We start from the raw sequence: 25,226 nt of genomic DNA, 5'->3' as shown, positions 1-25,226 counted from the left end.
AACAAATAAGTGAATTAGGAAGTGCACCTTTTTAAATTGGATCTGGTAAAGCTGCTATTTAATAGCGCTTTTCAACTTATTCGGGGAACGCGTTCCAGCGAATTGCTGATTCGATAGTAAATAAACGCTAACGCGCTCATAGATTGAGCGATCTCACTTTCGTAAGTGCTCAACTCGAGATCAAAGTGGCACAGCGTCATTGGATGCGCGAGCAAATGAAGCTTCGAGATCGAATGGAGGCAAGCATTAGTTGCGGTTTCCGAAGCGAAGTCGCGCTTAATTACTGTCGTAAAGCAACGGGAAATCGTTGCTTTTCCTTTTAGTGTCCGTCGCTCGTGTTTCGATCACGTAGCGATATATACTTCCGATTGAGCTTCGGAAATTTACTTCGTTCAGGGATTTTCGTATTCGACACGAAACATCTATTTCCAATCGTAAGCAAATAAAAGGGAGAGCAGATAACGCAGTTTCGTATAATAATCTTGGATAATATCGTCAGCTTATTGAACAGAAATTACACATCTTCTCGTAATACATCTTCTCATAGCGTCTTTACTCGACAATTTTCATTCAAGAGTAGTTAACATATAATATAGATAATAAGTATATACGATTAATTGTATCAAGTATGGTGTTACAGAGATAAGAGCTTTAGCAAACAAACCACGGCGTGGGCTATCTATAATCAACTATGCGATGGAACCGAACCAACAACGACCCGCTTTGATGCAAACAAGGAAAAATAAGGTGAAAAAATTTGAAATTGAAATTGAAAAGAGGGAAATGTAGGATGTGGCAGAGAATAAACGATTTTCAAAAATTCATTAAATCATCAATATTTTTTTTCAATCATATAAAATAATAAGACAAAATACTCTCTTATCATATTTTCTCCACGAGAAGCAATCCCAGTTTCTCCCGGAAAGAAAGAAAAGGGAAAAGAAGATGAAGAATACGGGAAAGCCAGGGAACAGCAGGGCGACAATTGCCGCGAGGAAAATGAACGAACCAACTATAAATACGAGGCGAACAATCGAGAAAGCCTTTGACCTCGTGACGCCAGCTAATCAAAGCCTTGGCAGACTGATTCCGCATTGCACTCGCTCCCCCATCCTGCTCCTCTCTCGTCCTTGCCGCCGACCAAACAATGCCTGACAACGGCAAACTTTCGAAACGTCCATTTAGGAAAAACTCCATTTGCACCCAAATGAAGGCCACTAACTGATCCCGCCCGCGTCTCCTTTCTTCCCTACAATTCAACGCTTCGCTCGCGACCCAATGTCGCTGCTTGCCATTCTGTATCACTCGGACAACGCGTTCACATCGTTACAGCCACCAACGAGCAACCCCACTCGCACCCAACCGACGCAGCTATGCGTTAACTATCCGCTATTGTGCTCCTCGTCATTACTAACCGCTTTCCTATCCTTTTTTTTCCACCATGAAACTCGGAACGCCCGTTGGGAAACAAAAAACAACCCGTTAGAGCAGACTGAAACAAGGACAAAGAGTACAGACATTTTTTTCTCTCTTTTTTTTTTTGGATAACGGAAACAGGAGCCGTTTGGCCGGCTCGTTCCTGATTTATCTATTTTTGTTTCTTTATTTATCGAGTTACCAGTCCCGCGTCTCCCTTGCGGTCGGTATATTCCAGATACATCCTTTGAGAGGGTGACTTGTAGCGCGCGTCCTTTGAGAGTTGCTTTCTTCCGTGCGACTCGCGGCATCCCTATAATGCTATCTGCTCTTTCTCCACGTTGTTTTTACGCGACGCAGAAAGGAGTGTTCCGTAAGTCCTTTTCGCTGCTTTTAACTCCACGTACGCAGTCGACGACAGTTCCAGGAGTAGGAAATTCAACCGAATCAAAGGAATACACTACGAGGGGCATTTAGATTATTTAAATTCAATGTATTCTTTAACAGCCGTTGCGCAATCCTCCGCTCGCAACTTTCCAGAAGCGTTACGTCGCTGCGAAATTGCAATAATTATATCACCAGCAGTAAATGCACTTTTGAACTTCAGGCAATATGTATCCGGCACGGAAAAGTTTTGTAATTTAAATTATATATTTATGACTGCGTCAAACTTTGAAACGTTAATATAAATTACGGAACTCTTGAAAATAAAAATAAATACACGGATTGTACAAATAGAAAAAAATTATCATGCATTTACTCATAGCTACGAAGAACTTTGTTTTCACCGATGCAATTACGATTTCGTTTCATATTTTAACGTAGAACAGATTTGAATTTGCTCGTGAAATGTGTCCCGAAAAAAAAAAATCAGATTGTTTATTTTACCGACTATGATTTTACTCTCCTGAAAACTTTTTGAAATTAATTCGGCAATTTATTAAACATTCCTTGATTGAATTTTAAAAATTCGGAAGGTTGTGTAAGGGACCTTTATTAAACCAAGCAAACGAAAACGACAAACATGAATGTGACTTGTTTCAATGAATGCGAATGACATCGTAATTTCATGTTCGCACTAATTTGCTTAATCTAATTCTGACTTAACGTAAATACTAAATATGTCATGTGTTTCCTGTCATATGTACATTAATTAGTTATTCAAAGTCCTAAATGAGAGAAACTCAATACATCTACGTATCTATCAAAACACTTTCTTACGACTTATAGTCTAAACGTAATAGAAGAAATATTAAAAACAGATGCATGTAAATATCAAGTATTAGAGAGAAATAAAAAATTAATATATTTATGTCTTATATCTTATCATTAAATAATAATAAATATATATATATATGGTAAATAGTAAAGGCTATGTAAATTTTAAAGGTTAGTTAAATAGTGTTTAAACAAATAAAGGAATAGGAAACAGGAACGACAGTAAAATGAGAAGCGAGTAAAAGGTATAGATGGATGAATAAGTTAAGGACAATTGTAAACAAAGTCCCATTCTTGACTTGCAAATATGCTGAAATCAATAAAATTTCTATTCTATTCTAAAATGAACTACAAAAAGATGTTGTTAATTAAAAATATGTTATTCACATAATTTTTGTGTGTATACATAGATATATAGTTTCCATATTTATTTTTATATAGAAAATGTAAATATTAACACATTTTTAACTTAAAACTTTTGATAGGAACTATATTAAATTCTTAATATTGTTATTATTATATATTAAAAACAGGAATAATAACAATATTAAATATCCTTAATATTACTACTGTTTTTAATATTTCTTTACTTGCACAAACTCCCTTTAATCAAAAGGTCATCATGATAAGTGACTCGAGATAATTTGTGCCGCAGCGATGACATAATGAAACAATGAGATTAACGCTACATTTCACGGGGTACCCTCTGTTTCGCGTCCTGAGGGCGAGCATGTGTCCTCTTGTGCGCCCACAAACGGACGTGTGCAATTACAAGCAGGCACTTTGAACACGAAACTCATCGTTGGTACGTGGTTTATGGAGAACCATACGACGCGTTTAACAAAATTATTACGAGCATAGAAACGAAGAATAAGTGTAACTTACTATAGCGTGAAAAAGAAAATCCAGAAAAACGAAAGGATACCTCGTGCAAGCGAAGCCAAGTAGCTTCGCGAAACTTTGACGCGAAACTCGAGATGTATCAGGATTTCCTATAGGGAGACCGCAGCAAGCAACCAATCTCAAGTTTACGCGTCTAACTTTTACCTTTCCGCGAATATATCTTTCCCGCATACGTCGTTTCGAGCACACGTTATCAGAAATCACTGAAACGTTAATGCTATTTAAGACGCCGCATGGAACGATCGACTGGAGCAAGCAATATTTTGCCATTAAAAATTATATATAATTATATTATATAATTATATATTTTAAGTCGAATCGCGCTTAAGTAGTATTGCATATTATATTATACTATAACATCATTAAAGAAATAATTTAATGAGCTTTTTAATATAGCACAATTAATGAATCGTTAGTAAAAACCTACCGTAAAAAATGTGTAGCGAAGGAAATATTTACATTTAAAATATCTTTTCTAAAACAATAACGTTCAAAAAATATTTTTCCCGAAACGTTTAATAATAAAAGATACTTCAATTTTAAACATTTTTATATTTGAAAACATTATGATGTTTTAATTATTAAAAACGTCCAAAGGTATTTGCTTTTTCTTATATGGAAAAAAATATCTTACTGTGATCGTTAAACGTTAATTTTTTTTATACGTCGAAAACAAAATATATCTTATTGATATTAAATGTTTATAAAAATAAAACATTTTGAACTGTAAAATGTAAGACGTCATACAACACTAAAAAGCGTTTCGGTACGTTTATTATTCGTATAAGCGTTTTGCACGCTCGTTTAAAAAACTAAAACATTTTTAATATTTGAAAACTAAAGATCAGAAATAAATCATTTTAATAACTTTTGAAATGAAATATTTTCTTTCATGAATGTAATTAATTAATTGGAGTTATTTTAAACTATTTAATTCTTTGAAAATTTTCAAAGATATATAGCCGTTTTAATTAAGAAAGATTCCTTAAGTATGATATTACTTCGGTAAATCAAGTCAGATGCATCTAGAGATACGTTTGACATTATAATTATCTTAATGCTGCTTATTAAATCAATGCAACCTGTTTACGGGCTCAATCTACGTCGAGCGTGTAACGAAATTTCGGTAGCAGCAAATAACCACGGTGTACTGGGTACAGTGAGAACGGAAACTGTCTTTTTCCTATCAACCCCCTCGAGTGACACGTGCGCGACGTAGCGCGACCTCGAAACATGAATTTAGGAGCGTGACAAACGCGAAGCGGACAAGAGGAGGACGCACACGTGCGTCCGGGTGGATATACACACGCGGCACACATACACACACGTGTCCCCTGGGGGAAACAACTGGGGGTGCATATGCACACGGAGGACCCGGGGTCACGCGTGTATGCATATGCAACTCCCTCCACCTCCGAATTCTCACCGCCCAAGCGACGAGATTGTGAGCAGTATGCATGGGAATCACGTTGTTGATGTACGAGTGGAGCGGCGCCGTATACGGCATATGCCGCCGCCGTGGAGCGTAGCGCGGCGCCGTTTCCCGACCTCAGCCCCGTCAGCCCCGTGCAACCCCCGCGGCACGGTGGTGGGTACGGTGGCCACGCCGCATCGCTGGCGCTTCACCATCCGCAGCCGCGCCGCACTAGTCTTACGACCCACTATTTTCGCATAGGGGGAAACATTCCCGCCGCATTTTACAACGGGTATAAACCACCGGCTGTTCCCCCGCCCGGAAAGTTGGGATTCGAACCGCATCGCCCTGAAATAATCCTCCCTCCATCATTTCCGCCTAGGCACTACTGTTTTCTACTTTTACGCACCGCCTATCTCTGCGCCCCCGCGCTATCTTTTTCCTCCGTTCTCTCTCTCTCTCTATTCACCTGGCCCTTTGTGTCAATATGTATATACATATATATGTATACATATACCTGGTCACATCGCGTGCCATCGCGTGCTCGGTGTCCAATACCGAAGTTAGCTGCCTCTCGCCTTTGTGTTACACCGCGCGATAATGGACAGACAAATTGCTCTGTTTAGCCGCGGGACAGGAACAAATGTGACAGCATGATAGAGTTAATGTCCTTTACGTCAGAAAAGAGGCATATCTAATTAAGTTTGTTTGAACGTAGGACAGATGCATCAGCATAATATCCAACGAGAGTGACCATTCAATCTATCCTTATATTTCCGTGCCTGATCATTCATAAAATAATGGCTATTACATTTTCGCAAAAATATAAATGCGTTGTACTTGTGCGGTTTAATTATTTTACATCGTGTAATATAATATTGCGCGTTTGGACGATGATAAAATAATTATTCCACTTTATGTATGTATGAGTTAGAACTAAAGAAAGAGACCGTTCACTAATAACCCGCACTTTCATAGTCTGTATGAAATAACGTATATTCTAAATTACCATCAGCAGTGAATTAATATACAACTATATTATGAAGGTGGTGATACTCTGCGAATTGACTTCTACTAGGTGAGACGTACGTATCCAGTGCGTCAAGAGCTTTTAATTAAAATATGGAGATCAGAGCGCAAAGCCGGCCATTGTGGCTTCGAGTGAGGCTGCAATAATAACAGATAATATATTGCTTGTGAAAAGCCGCTGTAACTGGCTCTTTGAAACAATGAATTCAAATCCGAGACTCGTTACTGTTGGTGGAACAATAACGTCTCAAATCCACGACGTCCGCGCACAACGATTGCCAAAGCTATATTTATCGCCAATATTATCCTACACTTTTTCGATAGCTAATGCGCTTAACATAATGTGACCAGATATTTTCGAATTTAAAGCGGGAACTTTATTTAGCAAGGGAAGCGCGGAATTTATGGATGTGTAAAGATAAAGGCAATAGCAATTTATTTTTAAAAGATAATATAATTATTTTTCATAATTTATTATTCGAAATTATTTATTTTAATAAAGAAGGTGAATTCTTAAAAAATGTATGTAGATATAAAATTCTTGGCAATTAAAATCAAATTAATTTTTGTCATTAACATTGCTTTTAAAATACAAAGTTGTTTTTTCTGTTATCCATACTTTGTTTATTGCAGAGAGAAATGTATTTAATTGCTACATTATCTTCCTGAAAGTGATAATATTATATATGTATATTCTATATTTTACTATTAAAATTTATAAAATATTTCAACTGGATTTTTAGCTCTTGCTATTTTTTTGTTAAAATCGAGATATTTGATATGTTTGGTGGGATAAATATCCCGAAATATGGGAGCATCCCATCGAAATCAGGCTATCTGATCATAATATTATTATTATTACATTTATGCGCGCACGTGATGTAACTTGTTCGAAGCTTTTCCAAGCGTTTCTTTTCGAATCGTTCGCACACGCGACCCGCCAGGCGTTCAATTCGTACAATTCGTTTTACGTCGTATAAATCGCGTACGTGTGATGTCCGCGCGTTTTAACAGCACCGTTAATCAAACAGGTAACTTAACCACACTTCGCCCGTTACCCGCTATATCAACGAGTCATCGTTCGATTTTTATTGGAATTTTACGCTCCGGTTATTACAGATGGCTACATCATGCTGCAATGCTGGCGCGCCGCGCCACGCCATGCCGGAGCTCGTAGTATAGGTACACCCAGAAAGAAACCAGACCAAATAATTACGTTCGCGCGAGCGCGCCGTACTCGACTGTTCTTCCTCCCAGGATTTTTGTGGAAAACTCGCAATTTTTCACAGCTGATCCTCGTTGTCCGTTCGTGCGTTTTACGCACTGTTAACGTACACACGCATGGGTTACATCCTCATTAGTCTACTCTGACACGGTCTAGTTAACTGATTGGTTTGCTAGTCATCTCGATTTCACGCTTCGCGGAATTCAGTATCTGGTATGTCTTTACGCTGAAAATTAACGAACATGGCAGCGTGTGTCGTTCCGACATGGCTACAAACACGAATTCCCGCACCTTTCGTCAATTCAAAACGAACGGTGTCTCAATTGACGAAAATGCATGATCGCAGGCAAACGACGGATTGTTCGGAGTGCCATTTCTCGGATCAGAGAGGCAAGCTTTACTTAAACGTAGTATTATTCAGTAAACCGCAGGGATTTAGCGGCTCAAGGATAATAACGCTTAACTGCGAGCGATGGAATCGATTCGTCGACTCTCTGATAGGCAAAAACTCCTTTATTGATTTATTTCTCATTGGACTCTTTAACTTATTTTTTTTATCCGCTTATCCCTTCTATTCTTCTCCGTATATATGCTCTTTTTCCAAGTTTTTCTATATTAATGTCAACTTCAGCTGTTTAATCTTTTGAGAAAACAGCTTAACAACACACGTTACCAGAACCATAAATAATGTATCATGACAAATTCGATATTATCCACCGTTACAATAATATCGTTTTATTCTCCATAAAATTAAACGGATATGTCTCTCTGAATGTGGAGAAATGCACTTTAAGCGTGTAGGCAAACGGAAACTGGGAATACAAAGAGGGAGAAAAAACACGATGGCAAAAGAATAAAACTGGGAGACAAGCCGCAGAAGAAGGGAGAAAGGTTGCGTTTTATGGGAGAACATATAAATTCCTATTCCGAGTCTGTGAGAGAACCTAGCAAGAAAAGGAGATGACTTTATCGATCGTTTCTAAAGCTTACCATTATCTAGATACGGTTGGCTGATGTTTTAGCGAACGAAAAAAAAGTTCCGGCGAATTTAACCGACCCAAAGATCGGATAGTAGCGACCATCAAGCAAAGCCGCCACTTTCTTTATCCGATAAGAGGAAATTGAAGCTTAATCGGAGAACATCTCTCGCACACGTATCTATACAGTAAACGTATTTTGCTTCGTCGTTCGCGATAATGTATACTTTATTAATCTATAACTGAAACATATGGGTCCTGATGGCTTCTTATAAATAATATTTCTGAGAATATTTGTTTAATATATGTTTATGTTTAATACAAGGTTTTAAAATCACTTAAGATTTAGAAGCAGTAAATTCTATCAATAACATTTTATTTATGTTTTTTAAACAAAAATAAAATAATAACCATAAATAAATATCATAAATTAATATATAATTGAATTTAAAAAAATGTTAATCTTTTTAAAAATAAATTTTTTAAATTTTTTAAATTTTTCTTTGAATAAGATTTGTTATAACTCTTATTATTTCATTGCATTCCTTATCCTAAAATGTCACTGTTTCAACACCATTCTAGTGACCTATTTTCTAGCTTGATTTTCTGTCCTGTAAAGATTAAAGAAAATAAAACTAATGAGACCAAAAAAGTTAATTAACTCCAAGCCATATGTTCCTTTAACGTTACAAAAATGTGTTCTTGTTGCGAGTCAATATAAAATTAAAAAATCAATATCTGACGAAGAGAGATATTTTCTTACCTTATATATATAGATGAAATCTACAATTCTCAAATAATTTCAATAAATTCGATAGCAAGAGGTAAGGTATTTCATTATCACACCCGAATACAGAGAACCGCGATACGGTATTGAACAAAGGGCGATCCCTTATACGGGAAAGTGCACGCATTTGCTAATATATGGAATCCCGATGCGAAAGTAATACTTCCTATCGAATCGATAATAATGCGAAGCTTAGCTCGGCTCAATCGCATATGATAACAATCCATTGTTTATCGTTCCATTGTGTACATCTAACAATACGACATGCTTGACCTATGTCGACCTATGTCGAACGTTACTAAGCTGCAGCGATCTGTCACATACTTAGGTTAACATCTTAGGCGTTAAGTGATTTATCTAGGTGATGTGTACGTCAATAGGTACGTAGATAATTGCACAAGTATGAATTAGCACTAATTCAGGTCGTCACGAATTAACTTTATATGTTCACACAGCGTATTATATTATCGCTAAACAACAATACGACTTTATGATTTACAGAGTAGAAAGAAGGTAATACAATGTATTATATATTATATCATAGGAATATTGAATATAAATTATTTAATTTTGATCTACCCCCCCAATTATCGCATAGCTTCCATTTAATTAGACGCAAATTACACAGGAAATGACTAACAAAAGTGCTATTCATATATAGAGGTAATCGATTGTTGATAGTGTGATGAATAATTTGCTATATTGAAGCACGTAGAAAGTTCGAGTAAATGAGAGCGCAAAATGCGATGTGCACGAAACCGAATATTATTGGGAAATAAGCCAAGAGCGTTCTTGCGGAATACTATATTTACGGTTGCAAATAATACTTTGATTAGAAATGGAAAATGTATTCATGAAAATCTATTCGTACACTTTCATCAAAATTAGTATCACGAAAACGCAATCAAAGTAAAATGAAATATTCTAGTATTTATAAAAAATTCTAGTATTTATAAAAAATTGTAATATTTTGCGGAAGGAATGACATCATCGATTCGATGAATATCAATATTACTATTTATTGCATAGCGAAGACACGAAGGTCTTTTTATTACAGACGTTCTTTCAATTGAAATAATTAAAAAATTACGCTGATTCTCTCTCTCTCTCTCTCTCTTTCAAAATGCAATTAAACGTCATGTTCATGCATTGGAACAATACATTATTCATGTATTGGAACAAAAGTTCGTAGCGCTTCAAAATTCAAGCAGCCGTAACTTCGTTAAAAATAAACAAAATTTAAATTACAAAAAAAGACTTGAAAGCTTAAAATTTCTACTTTCGGAGGATTACTGTGTCTTTTAAGTTTCTGTGAGTTTGGTAATTTTTACACATAGAAAACTACAAGCTGGACAAAATGGAACTTTTCTTCTTACTTTGTGGGCCTGTCACGTATCCAAAAAAAACTTGTAAAAATTTCCAACTTTCTAATGTAAAAGCTTAAAGTTCTCTTTACAAAATCTTTTTTTTTAATAGTTCTAAGATTTTTTGTTATTAGTTTATCACGGATTAAATAAAAAGATTTTAACTGTGATTACTTATAACTCCCAATGATTAAAAAAAACATCGTACCATAATTCATAAAACAGATTTTTAAAGCTGAAATTTTGCTCTATACCGAATGGTATAATTATACCTTGCCATTTTGTAAACACAAATAAATAATGCTGCAACTAACATTTGTTCCGATACTTCTATCAGAAGAAATATCACAAAATCGATAATATCATGGTTCATTACAATTCAAAGTCTCTTTATTACCGACACACATTTTTTCTCACATATGATAGTAATTTAAAAAGTCCTACCTTAATCCAAAACGTAATGCTAATCAAATTAAATTTAAGATAGTGTTAGGTCGACATGTTATTTATTTCACGGTGAAAATATTGTCTATTTACGAAAAGTGATCGGCCCACTTGAAATTAAATGAAATTGCAATTACTGCATTGGTTTAATCGCGCATCGTCGATCACCCTGACGGTATACGAGTAACTAACGAACCAGCGGCAGACATTTCCCGAGTCTTGTTGATTAATACTGCGCACTAGCCTTTCACGTTTATCGATTAAGTGCATCTACTAATTTACTACACAACAAAGATAAATTCGCGAATGAATAAAATGATTTATCGTTTGTGTTTAAGTTAACCAATTGCGTCCAATGGATTAGCAAACCAAGAAAATCCGTATTAATCCCGACGAAACAAATAATATAAATACGAGGAACGTTTATTGACATTAGGATCAATAAAATTTTACAACAAAATTCTCTACCGGTGGACTTTTTGAATAAATAGCCGTATTGAACTGAAAATTTTCAAGTGCTCGAGCAATTTGCGGAGATTCCGAACGACTGGACGTGACGTAAGTACGGCGATAGAAGAGACGCCTCATTAAAACTTGATCCCACGATTCCGAAAGGTTCCGTGGAAATGGAACGCAACTTCATACGACGAAATCCCACGAAAGTATCTTTCCACGGTGCAGAGTTACGATAAGTGGAAGAGTCAACGTTGATGACACTTTGTCTAGTCTCTACCCGAGGTTCTTTCGTGGGACCAGCTTCTTCTACTTTTCTCCAGGGTTCTCCACGATATTGCTTAGAGTAAGCCATGTCACCCTTACGTCTTGCCCCGAAGTATAAATTTAAAATTATGCAAGTAATACGTAGTTTCTACCCTCCTATACATACCAAGCGCCGTTGAAGAATGGTCGGAAAGGATGAGTCGCGATAATAGACTTTCAGTGATAAAATGCGGTCTTATATTGAAACGGCTTGCGTCGGCTGGTGTGTCGTCATCGTGAAACTATTACCAGCTAGTTGACGAGGCATATCTCAGCCGTTTTAAGGCCGAGCTCACGAAAACGAAAGCATAACGATATAATTTTTTATGAAACTCGACGGAGGATAAACTACCATGGAGGAGAAAATAGAACTCTTAATATCAGATTTGTTACAAGAAACGTATCTTTATAACTTTTCCTTGTAGAAGAGTGAAAAGACTTTAATACAGTTTGCTAAAAGTTACTCTTTCCACATATATTGCTCATTTGCTACAACAAGTACATAACTTAAGAAACAAGATTTCTAGAAAATGAATTTCTGTGCTTTGAATTATAATAATGAAATTTTGTAATATTATTATAATTTTGAAATGAAATTTTAGTGTAAACAACTGCAAGAATAAAAGTATGTGTTTCTCAAAGTATCATACATTTTTTTTCTTTCTTTATGTTTTCATTCTTTTTCTGCAAGCAACTCGAAAAATGATAACGTTTGAATTATGTCGTTGTTGTAGCAAATGAGCAATATATGTCACATTAACATTTTACACAATTATATCATAAAGTACTTGAAAAAATTCTTCATGGAGTAAAATAATATTACATGTTATATTGTTTAAAAATACAGCGTATAGAAAAACAATAGTCTAAGTAAAAAAAAATATTACCGCAAAGCAATAATATGTCGACAGAAAATACAAATAGAAAAATATATTCAAATATGCATGTCGATGATTCGTAAAATATTGAAGTTAAAAAATTCCACTTTATCCTTTTTTCATTCTTTGTTCAGCAACTAACTGACACGCAAATTCCAAAAGGAGAACGGAAATTTAGTCCTTGGCTGCTGAGAAACAAGCTTTTCTTAAACCATGCTATTTGCCGATAGCAGACCAAAAGGCGACACTTAAGTATAACTCGTGGGGTCATCTTCCACCGCTTGTAACCCTGTGCTTGACTCGACAACGGGTAACTCGCAAGAGAGACGAGGGTAAATATTGGCAAAGAGGAGGCGGGCTTGCTTGTGGGAGGGAAGGGAGGGCGATTTAATAGCGAGGCCTGCAATTTGAATCGCAAATTCCGGCACGCTTACACGGGACGTTGCGCGACTAGAAAATAATTAAGGATTTATGGTTTTCGTATAAATTTGCCTAATTCGCGTGCTCGGCGATGCAACGCGATGTCGTTCTTCTTCATCGCGACGAAACTCACACTCGCGTACCATATGCATTTTACTGTCCATGTGTCGTGCGCGAGCTTATCCCAACGTCGCGCGTTGCTGTAACGTTTATCGCGAATATGCGCCGTTTCATATTCAGATTTCAGACACTTCGTAAAAAGTCGCCGGATTAGCGAAACGCCACGTTTCGAGATAATACGCTTGGTGGAGGTCCGTACAACGATAATTTTCGATTCCAAATATAATCAACTTAAACAAATTGCATTTTTAATGCAAGAATTGAGAGAAAAGGTTTTGGTAATTGTGATTATATATTATTTAAAGATGGTCACTATAATTTAACTATAATTTAGTCATTTTTAGGACAATCATATTTTAATGTAAAATTGATAAAATTATACATATATAGTTATTATTATTAACATTATAGCTATAATAATAATTATAGTAATATGTAATTATATAGTCACAAATATAAAAATTTTTTCTCTCAGTAAGGAACTAATAAAAATATCAAAACGTTTATTAAGGAATTGAATTCCCTAAATGTGATATACCTATTATAAATATTCTCAAAGGCAAATCATTATTCTTACAAATAAATTAATAACTTTCCAGATAAATTCGATATTAGATTTTTTTATTAAGAGATGAAAAAAGAAAACGTATATATACAATTAAAAATGAAATATTCTCAAAAATTGTTTAAAGTTCCTCTTTATCAACAAAGGTGTATCCATTGTAAATGATATTCTTGTACAATAGTTAGTTCTTATACTTATTTAACTACACACACTAATGATAAACTGTCGATCGTTGCGTCTGACAGAGCGAGTAAGTGACGCGATACTTTGTAACTTCCGACGCTACGTGCCGGAAGTCATCAAGTAGCATATACGGAAATAAGACATTATCGATCAGTGTATAAAGCTGGTGGTCTTTATAGACTGGCATAATATATCATGATATAACAGGTAGAAGTAGTTGAAGAAGGCAGGGGAGATGCATCGATCATTGTAACAGAGTAGCGAATGTCAAACAGAAATAATCGTATTGTACTTATTTTGAAGTAGAATAAATAACGAAATCAAATAAAGCGAAAATAATTCAAATCAAAAGTAAAATATTAATTTCAAACATGATGAGAATTTTCCATCTCTAATAAATATTTAAAAATTAATATTAAGCGACATTCAGTGTCACATTGATCGTATCTGAAAAACGATCCTTCTGCGAGATTGAGCTACAGATTTTTATAGAAATATCTAGATCGTTACTTCCGTAGAAGTAAAAGAAGAAGTAAAAGAAAGTACGGTGGCCATCTTTACCTGGTCATAAGCAAATTATAGCATACTGAAATAAATGTATATTGTTTTAGATTTTATTTCGACGTTTCTACAATAATTAACTACACACTTATAAAGCATTTCCTTATTCGTGCAAAATTATTGTTTAGTTCTCACTTAATCATGAAAGACATAATTACACGCAAAGTGATCTTTACAAATTAACACCAATCATTCATAAAGTTATAATAAAATTACAAAATACTGTACATGATGATATATGTATCAGGTAAATATCGTCCTGATTTGAACCGTAATAAAAATAAATGTAGCATGTTAGTGATTTAGGTATTTCTATAAAAATCTGTGTATTAAGTTTCAAATATCGCGAGGTAAAAAGTCCGTAATAAAGATAAAATAAAGAGATTTCCCGAGTTTTGGACAGACATATCGCGTAGTCGCTGCATAAATAACTCGGAAAAGATCTGGGTCGTGTTTCTATACGAAACCAAACCTCTCAGCTATTATCCCACGGTTCTCGTTTTCGTTTCTCGTTTTATGCACGCCATTCAAATCTTTTCTCGACGACAGCCTATGTGATACGCCTTACGTTTCGCCATACGCGCTCCTTCTTTTTACTGTGAGCATCGCGCGTCAGGATGCGAGCTGTTGGTGATACACACGAGACCGACATAATGTTAGTTTACAAGCCAAGAAGGTAATAGAAAACATCTTTGCATCGCACGTGTCGATATGACCCAACGGAATTGTAGATAAGGCGCATCGCTTCTCCTCATGCATTTCATTTTCGAGCATAACTCAGCACGGCATAAAAAGGAAAGTAATATAAAGAGAAAAGTAATATATAGAGAGTTTGAATTGAGAATATATATATTTTTTTAAGTTATTCACATTAGTTTTGACACAAAACAATTTTTAAACAAGAAACATGTCGCGCGATGGATTATCTCACAAAGATAAACAAGAATCCGTAATATGTTCGTACTAAAACTGCCTAGAAAAGTAGTTAATGCAGCTTATGAAATTATTCGTATACCTGAGCATCTTTTCGTATTTTACGCAAGTCACGTAATTACGCGAAGAGAGTCGCGTAATTTAAGGAATATAAGGTAACTAAAGAATACAGCTAAGCAGTAGTATAAGTATGCAGAGAACGCAGAGATAGCTGGCTGGTAGCGCTATATAATATTCGTGTTCATCGTGTGCATTTTACAGCTCCTTAACAAATTCTCCAGTGCTCTTAGCTACCAGCATTTTTCCTGCTTCGTCTATCCATTAACGACGGTTCTAATTTTCGCAGTAAAGCGGATAACGCTGCGCGCAACCTACTCGACATCCCTTGCACGAGAGAGAACAAAACGGTACAAAATGACGGAGAAATGGAAAACGCAGCGGGGAAAGACATAGAAAAATAGAAGAGCGCCGGATACGAGATCAACGGTAATTTTGAAGTCACGCACGATCGTTAATCTAAATTCCAGGGCTCTATTCCTGACGCTCAGGCGAACATACCGACGTCGGCACGGCGAAAATGCATCTGCCTCCGCACCCAAGTCAAGTACATCAGCGAGGCGAACTGCTGATGCGAACTGCAAATTGAATTCGGTTTATCGCCCGAAACGCACGATTCCCTGCGTGATACTGCAGCATTACTCATGTTATCCAACCTCGAGCTATTTTGCTTGAGCATGATTTATTTTCCGATCATTACGTTTGATGAACTAATCTTTATCTTACGTCTCGCGTAAAGAAGATGGATAGATTTACCGAACATAAATTATTAACTCTTAAATTTTATCTTGTTAAGTTTAGTCCATTTTTTACATGAAAGGTCGTAAAACGAAAACGAATGTATAAACTATATTCTATCATATATACATATAAAATAAATATTAATTAGAACTTCAAACAATTGGTATTTCGACAAATATTATATCATATTATTGTAACGTCGACACTAATTAAAGCTCATACTGAGACTTCCAACAAATCACAATAAATCCTTTTATCAATAATGTATTAACAATATTAATTACAATCAATCTGTATTAAAAACGTGAAATTAGTGAAACACGTTTTATCCAATAAATCGTTTTACTGGCATTATATTATTTTTATAAATATTGGGAACATTTGGAAAATTCTATCACCAATTATATTCCGCAATTTTTTTACCATACGTATTTCCAATAACTGTTTTATGAAATCATGAAATAAATAAATTGTTACAGAGAGAACTGTCAGCACAGTCTCTCTCGGTTTTAATATCACGGAAAAAAATTAATATCAATTACAGACGGAATTCTTTACAAACTAAGTACCTATTAATAATTCTGACTGTGTTTGGAAGAATGTGTGACACGAACACATTCCTGCTACTTAATTAATGCATTCTATACAGCATCTGTGGTAGACGTAACAAAACGTCCAAGTAATTCGCTGCCGTATACGACTGGGTGTATCGTAATTGCAACTTTACGAGTAACATTCACACGTATTTGCTTCGAAAGTACTTAAAGACGCTTCTCGCTACTGCAGTAGCGGAACGAATGGACCAAAAGAGATAAGGAGAGTGCCAGTTGCACAAAGGAAACTGTCAATGCCCTATTCGAGTCGTGCGAATGCGCGCTGCAAACGTAACGATGCAAGAGAAACGATCATTCCCAATAGGAACATAAATTTCAGGGGTACTTGCGCTCATACCGAGCTAGATTCAAGAACGGTGTACAGTTCTGCAATGAAGCATCCATCGTCTGAACTCCGTACGCGGACAGACAGAATTATCAACCCCCGAAGGGTCGTAATTCCCGCAGCTGCCTAGAGGATGTATCGTCCGGTGAGAGTATATATATACGGTTGATACACTATATATGTATGATCAGGATACATATGCGCTGCCCCGTGACGTAGCCAATTATAATTGCAATTCCTTTTTAATTCAGCTTAATAATTAAATCTGATACGTATCTGTCTAAGCTCACGCTTGCGTTTAACTTGCATAAATTTCGCCGACAACGAATGAAATATATCGGGGATAAACCAGGCGCGATACAAGATAGTTTTGCGAGCGAAGACAAAAAGACGTCTTGATAAACTCTATCACCTCTCGAGACGCCGTATCTGTTTTTCGTTTCCGTCGCATAGGACATGGGCGCGCGAGAAAAATGCTTCGGGATAAAATAAAAGTCGTACTTGGTAGAGGAGGGTAGCAGAGTAGCGTGACAGCGCTCACGAGGGATGCTCGATTTAACCTTGCTACAGTAAGGAAGAGAAATCGATAGTTCACACACATTCGGAGGATAAATCCTCGATAACCAAGAGGACAACTTCCGTTTGAGCCAATAAGAGAGGAACGAAAATACTCTCTCGCCCTTAGCGATTTAACTCGTATTTCGATTGTAGCGCACGTGATTGTGATATGATCAGCATTTGGAGAACGACGCGTTTATCTCAATAGAGCATAACATTTATTACTTACTGGAAGATAATCGGTGTCGTGTTAAACGAAGTCGAAGTCGTTAACTTTACGATTATTTGTATTCCCCGATAGATTCTTCATCAATAGCTAAGAAAAACATAATCGTAATAAAAAATTGTAACAGCGACACTACAAGAAAGAAAGAGAATCAAGACGACCAATAAAAAGGCCGTCAAACAAAACAAATAAGTACAGTTTTTATTTTAAAACGTAATGAGACAGTAGTTTCGAATCAGCGAGTCTTCTTTAGCTAAAACAAATAAATAAGTCACAAAGTATAAAACACAGTCATAAGCGAATAAAAAAACGAAAAAAGTTGAACGAGTAAAAAGTTAGAACAAAAAAGATTTAAAAGAAAAGATTATTATAAAAAGGAGACAGGACAAAGAATAAAAATCACAAGAGCCATGTCAAAGCAAACGCACACAATAGAATAATCTAATAAAAATTATGTTGTGAACATATATAAAATAAAACAGAAATAAAAAAGTTGTTGCATTAAATCGTGTGTTAAAAATTAATAGTCCATTCTTCAAGAGTTTTTTCTTGGATAATCGAATCCTCAAACTTTTTCAGTTACTAGCGTGAAGTTCTCAAATCCAAATTGTGCAAAGAATAAATGAACAAAGGACTGGAAGAAACATAATGAAAAAAACATAATGAAGAGAAGATGTACTTTAGCAAGAAACATATGTAGATGTAATTGTTATTGTTGTCATTGCTACTTAATACGGAAATTATGACAGTTGGAAAAATGTTTCGATTAAGAGGCACTTATTTTTTATTCAATTGGCATTTACGTTTACAAATTGTTACAACCGTTACAACAATCGAAGGCATACAAGAATCGCGGGAAAATTGCGTAAGAAGAAATAGAAAGATCAAGTTGCAATAATGTATAGACTATTTCATCTGAGAAAGAATAAATCCCTCGAAAAAGATTTTCTGTTCTCTACGAAGGCACGTGCATTTTTCGTACGAATCACTCAGAAGTACATATATATGTTAACGGATAAAACTAAGCGTGGAACAAACACCTTACAAGTGCAGCACAATTTTGTTGGAATAAACTCCTGTTTGAGTCACGTTTCGGGTCAGGTCACTTCTATGAGGTAATCTAATATGTAGGTAATGTAACATTTTCCAAAATGCTGAGAGCAGCTCGAGTCACTTACCAAAATCCCTTAGTAAATACGATGGTATATAAATACGGTACAATCTTGCTATTGTAAAATTTAAAACGTTAAAAAGTTTATTTTACTTAAATTCTATTCTAATAGAAACTTGATTTGAAATTTCGTCGCTTATATTTTATATTAAATGTGTAAATTATTGAAAGTGCAAGAAATGACAGATTGCCTTGAGAAGAGAATGCTGAGAAAAACAATTGACTTCAAATTTTTTTATAAAAAAAATCTATAATCCATCTAAAGAAGTCCTGTCTCTCGGTAGAGTTAAGATTACGACGTTCCTCTGGAACGATCTCATCCATTTGTCTAGGGAGCGCGGAGCGCCACAACGAGGAGCGAACGGAGAGAAATGCTAGATGCAGCGTGCGAGGATGAAAACTGAAATGGCGAGGCTGCGAGGAAGGCAGAAGGCGAAATGGTGGCATTCCATCTTGCACCACGAAGACAATATTGTTCGAAGGCGCTTTAAAAGTTTGGTAATAGAAGGTACTATTCCCGTGAATGACATTGCGCGGTCTGCTTCGGCTCGCTATCTTCACTTTCTTCTTCCCATCTGTTCTTGAGCAATCTGTCCGCGTTCTACGTCCGCCCCAAAGCACGCCGATTCACACGCATCCACCCCGTCGACGCTATAAAAACGACAAATCGGAACTCTACCATCGCGAGACATGAATCTTAAAAATTGGTCGTACGCGCGTCGTTTTCTACAATCGGTTTCCGCGTCACGTACAGTACAGATCTCTTTCTTGTTCGTTCGTTTCCCTTTCGAATTTAATCAAATAATATCCGACAATTTTTTTCAATCTGACTCTCGTTCAAAAGTATATTAAAATGGAATTATAAATGCAGATTTTTTACGAAAGCTTTAACATGAGCAGTCAACGTATTCATTATACATCAAAATTAATGGAGTACCAAGAAATATGAAAGGGCTCGTATGGGATTGCGTGCATCAGATGCATAAATTTACATGAATAATATAAACATCTATAATATATAATATATGTAGAGCATATTAAGCAGTCAATACAATGAATATAAATAATAGCATCAAGCTCGTAATATCGCTTGATTGAACACACACCAGTTAATAACATAATTAAATCGGTGCCCTGTAAATTATTAACATTAAATATGCTTCGAAATTTTAATAAAAAATGGTCGGAAATAAATTATTGGTCAAGAAAATGATGCAGCGGATTTTAATCTCGATAATATTGGCATGGGCAGCGTAGCGTATTAACAAAATCCGCTTCCCAGCTTTAGCCATCAGGTTTCGCTCAATGTATTTTGCGCGGAGACGGTTGCATAATGTGGCGCAGCTTGCAGCACGGTAATGCCATTACTAACCATCCAGCAAAGCTTCAAGAACCACTAGGCCCGCGGCGGGCATTAATTTTTCTCACCGCGCCCAAACCTACTCCGACGTTATTTACCGGAGCGAAACCGAGAAAAACGAGGTAGTAGTCGTCGTGAAAAGAGAGAGAGAGGAGGGAGCCCGGTTGCTGCATCGGTCGGGAACAACGCCGCCGGCCAGCCGCGAGACGAGCAACGTGAAGCGTTGCGCTGGAAAGGGCCTTCTGCCATTTCGTAAATCAGCCTGGCGAGCTAAAAGCTTTGCTCGAAGTCGGTGCACCATGAAAAGATCTAATGCGCGTCGCGCGAGCGGTACGCCAAGCTTCCGGTATGGCTAGAAAAACATCATCGCAGAAATTCGCATCGGTTACTATTTTTTTTTTATTTAAGTACTAATCGTACATACAACGATCACGAATACCACGTATTATTGGTTGCATAAGCACAATGTGCATACGTCGATATCAGCGGTAGTACGTACGTATGATGTATTAGGAACAAGGTATTCGATGATCCAATTAGTACATCTTGCATGCCGCTACAAAATTTCCTCATACATACTATTCGCATTTAATCATGCGCCCGCGTATTTTCTGCGAAAATATTAATTATCTGTTACTTTCGACACCAAGTCATAATAAAGAAAGTTGCCTTCTCTGCTATCCCGTTAAAACCAACCGGGTGTGGCTAATAGAACTTAAATGGAATTAAAATCCATATTAAACGTTAAAAGTTTATTAATTTTTAATCTAACCATATTAACGCCCTTTTTGCTTCTAACTTTGAATTTTATTTCGTTAAAAACGTAACAAACTTTGAAAAGTCTATTAATTATTACATGGTTAATCACATTTTAGACGCGTTATAATATCCCCTGGCTACTATTTAAATTAACAATTTTTATTTTCACCGTGTACGTATAATTACAAATTGTCATACAAGTACCGTACAATATTTTAATAACGTATTTTAATAACGTTCCGAAGATTAATTAGAATAGAAATTTTAAAATGTGTAAAAATATTTTTAAAAAAAAGGTACAAATTTAATTGAAATTGAAATTCTAAATTAGAAATATTAAAGAAAATGCAAAAACTATGTATAACGTATTATTATTTTCTTCAAATTTTCACGGTTTGAAAGAAAATATGTGATTTACTCAATCATGAAGAAAATGAATTGCTGCTCGTGGATACAAAATGATAACGTTCACTTCGTTGCTACCATGTTACGAGAGATAATATCGCGACATGAGAAATTGCTCGCGCCACTATCTACCAACTCGAATCTCTTGGATTCCAATAGCAAATAAATAAATTACGCGGAATACCTGCTTTGACAAATGATTGACTCTACGTGCAGTTAATTGATCGAGTTGAACGGTAACTGTTACTTGTAGATGGAAAGCGCTCACCTGTGCTTACACACATTATGAGAAATAATATCGCTGTAGCATGCGAGTTAAATTTCACTGCACGAATGATAACGTTCTGGCCTTGATACGCAACAACACGATGTTTTTTTTTGTGTTTACATACGTCACGTTCATGAAAAACAGCTCGGTATCTGTTTTCCATGAATTTCAACCTCGAAATCACCTGTATGCAGTATTATTTCTCATAACACTATCGCGACAAGTGAACATTTCCTAACTACAAACAGTAATTACTATTCTACTTGATTATCTAAATATCGGATCGACAATCATTCATTAAAACAATTACTGTTTCGTTGTGATAATCTGTTTTTCATTTTTGACATTGTTTTCCTACTGTGATTTAAACGTATTTTCTTTCATTTTCTGTTTGAGAAAGCAATGTGATATACAAATCGTCGAATCGAATCATTTCAATAACGTATTAAAACTTCATCTACAATTTAACTTACACTTATTTGGCCGCATTTTCTATAAAATAGAGAATAGATTAAAGGTTTTAACATTTGCATTGAAATTGTTATTAATAATGAAATAGACACGTTGAAAAATAATACTGATTTTTTTTTCTACATTTTCTGAAAAACGATAACAGTAAAACAAAACTTGAGCTAGACCAAAAAAAAGGTTCAGGTTGCAGACCGAGAGAATAAAAGTATTGCAGACGAAAGGTTAATAATTACTTTAAAACACATGGAACGAAACATCCGTTTCATAAAGTATTCAAACATTGGAAATCCATTTGATAAAGTATTAAATATTACTTGGTGCAAAAATGTGCGTATCGAGTTGGCTTGCGGCCTTGATATTTATTGGTCGCATGGTCGGCATCGTTCGTATGTTGAACAGACAAATGCTCCGTATATGTATATTATTACTCAAAACATGAGATTATATATATTTTTTACAATTAACAATTACGAATAGTTAACGTCCGTAACAAATCGCGTCAAGACGTTTATCGAAATAAGTATCTCACGCGGTTTATAATTTCGTGTGATCGTAGTTTCTCCGTGTCATTTTTTCACTGCCGCGAAATAGTAATACGCATATGTTGCATATAGAATTAAAATCAGAAGTGTGTCGTTTGAAACGTAGCGGAATCTGCAATTAATAAGCGCGAGATAATTAACCTGAGAGGAGGTCTGCGTGAAGAAGCGTCGGCAAAGCAATCATGAGGTGAATAATTCGTTAATTATTATTTTGCTTGTTGCCTACAAAATTAATTGTGTATCATTATTATTTCATATACGCGATTACGTTTAAAATATTAATTATTTTCGATGCTCTGCTAATTCAGATATTGCATTTTACAGTTTAACGTACTTTATTACTGCAGTTTACTCCGCTGCTACTCAATCGTATCGGTGAGTAACAAATTATCTTTTTATATTAATCTGATGTGGTGGATCTGTAAAAATCGTGTATCGGAGTAAGATTTAAGGTGTAGATTTTACATAAATATCAATTTTATTAGAGTCTAAAAATATTGTTAATAAAGATAACATCTCTCGTAAATACCAGAGATTTCTTTTGAGAGAAATGAGCTAAAATAGATTAGCGTTGATATTTAATAATTCTGGATTTTCACTCTGGGAAAAGAAATTATCTCCACAAGTACAGCATATAATAATATTTTCTTCTACTACATTTTTTAATAATCAGATTATATGTATACACACACACACACACACACACACACACACACACACACACACACACACACACAGGTAAACTTTTCAGATAACACGCAATTGAGAACACCATAAAGATATAATAAATTAATAATATTACTTCAACGATTTTAAACGTCAAGTATATTATAACTAATTAAATTTTCGATTTTTTTGTTTTCGAGATTAGGTTTAAATTGATTTAATTTTAGAAAAAATATAGAAAAAGAAAATCTAAAGTAACCACAACACAGATAGAAAATATAAAATTTTTATTTAAATATCTTCATGATGTTCATATTTCATAAATAAGTGAAGAGCTTGGATACATTTTTGTGTGTACACTACATGAAACCAATAAGTTAATATTTATAAAATACACTAGAAAAAAATAACTAATATTTAGATATTTTTTATTTTCTTTTTTCTTTTTCTTTTCTTTAAATATTTTTTTTAATTTGAGATTCGTGGTGATTCGTGGATTCACTGACAATGAGAAAAACATAGTCAATTTTAATATTTAGTTCAATATTGTCAAATAATATTTATTTAGAGCAAATAAATATTTATTCAATAAAAAAAAATAATAGTTAAATCAAATTAATGGTTCTCGTATCAAATAAATATATTTTTATAAATATTTAGTTGGCAGTATTCAACTAAATATTTGTTAAAACTGACTATATTTTTCCTCAATGTGGCCTTGCTAAATCTTTCTCTAGAGTTCAATATTGTACATAAATTAGTGCAAAGAAGATAAATATTCCAATTTTTCAATGCACATGTATTATAAGCATACATGAAAGAGAGAGAGAGAGAGAGAGAGAGAGAGAGAGAGAGAGAGAGAGAGAGTATAAAAAATATTTTATAATCTCACATTACGTATATCTATTCTAATTCATTTAAAATTGCGATAATGCTTACTAATATAATTTATTGTTACAATACCCCAATTTGATTCTAATCTTTTATAGTTGTTACAGCTTATCGATAATTACACTTTATACTTATCATTTAAAATAAAATAAAATAATGTGAGGATCAATAAATATTTCGCTGCGGAAAACAGAATATTTTATATAAATTATCTCAGAATTAATCAGTCGTATATGAAAAATACTCGATACTGACAATAAAATATAATCTCTGACGTATCATATTATAAAATAACTGTGACAACGTGTCAGCGATATAGCAATTTGCGATTATTTATTAATATTATTTAAATTATGAAAATCTGTAACAAATACAACATTAATAATAATAATAGTAACTAATATAATTACTTATATTTCAAAAATTTGCGATGTTAAGAACATTTAATTAATCTCGAAAATATTCTACTATAATATTGATGGTGATCTTAGAATATCTTGTATAGACAAGCACAAAACTTACTTGTAAGCAGAATCAAATCTAAGTTCATTGTTATCTCATCAATTATTCATCTTGCTTGTAGCAATTTATCTTGAACTCTTCTGATACCTAACTTATATTCGTGTTCTCATTATTGAGAAACATAATCCTCCTTGTAATAAATAGCTGGCGTATCTACTTCGCGAAGTATGCCAGCGATCACGGTCGATTATTCTCCCCGAGTATTGTTCTTCGTAGTTCCTCTGCATATTGTTTTCGTTTATACCTTGGAGAGTATTAACAATGCACGCGGTGTAGTTGCATCTCCCATGAGAATCGATCGTAGTTTCATACTGTAAGCAAGTACCGTACATTCGCACAGATGCATACTGATTGTTTCTGCTATGTTTAAATGAAATAATCCGAGTATATAATCTGAAGATATAACTTTCGAATCCGTATCGATGAATTTTACTACAAGTAAATATATCATACA

At 34.9% G+C, this 25,226-nt stretch overlaps 1 protein-coding gene across 1 annotated transcript in view; it reads right to left on the bottom strand.

Moving 5' to 3' along the window:
• Nucleotides 1-25,226, bottom strand: part of LOC108778445 (defective proboscis extension response 14) — a 128,267-nt gene that overhangs the window by 52,351 nt on the left and 50,690 nt on the right. The gene's annotated exons all lie outside the window — the stretch shown is intronic.

This window comes from Cyphomyrmex costatus, unplaced genomic scaffold (assembly GCF_001594065.2).
Source record: "Cyphomyrmex costatus isolate MS0001 unplaced genomic scaffold, Ccosl1.0 scaffold5, whole genome shotgun sequence".
Classification (NCBI taxonomy): Eukaryota; Metazoa; Arthropoda; class Insecta; order Hymenoptera; family Formicidae; genus Cyphomyrmex; species Cyphomyrmex costatus.
Note: the sequence above shows the minus strand (reverse complement) of the source record. Positions and strands in the feature narration are given on the sequence as shown.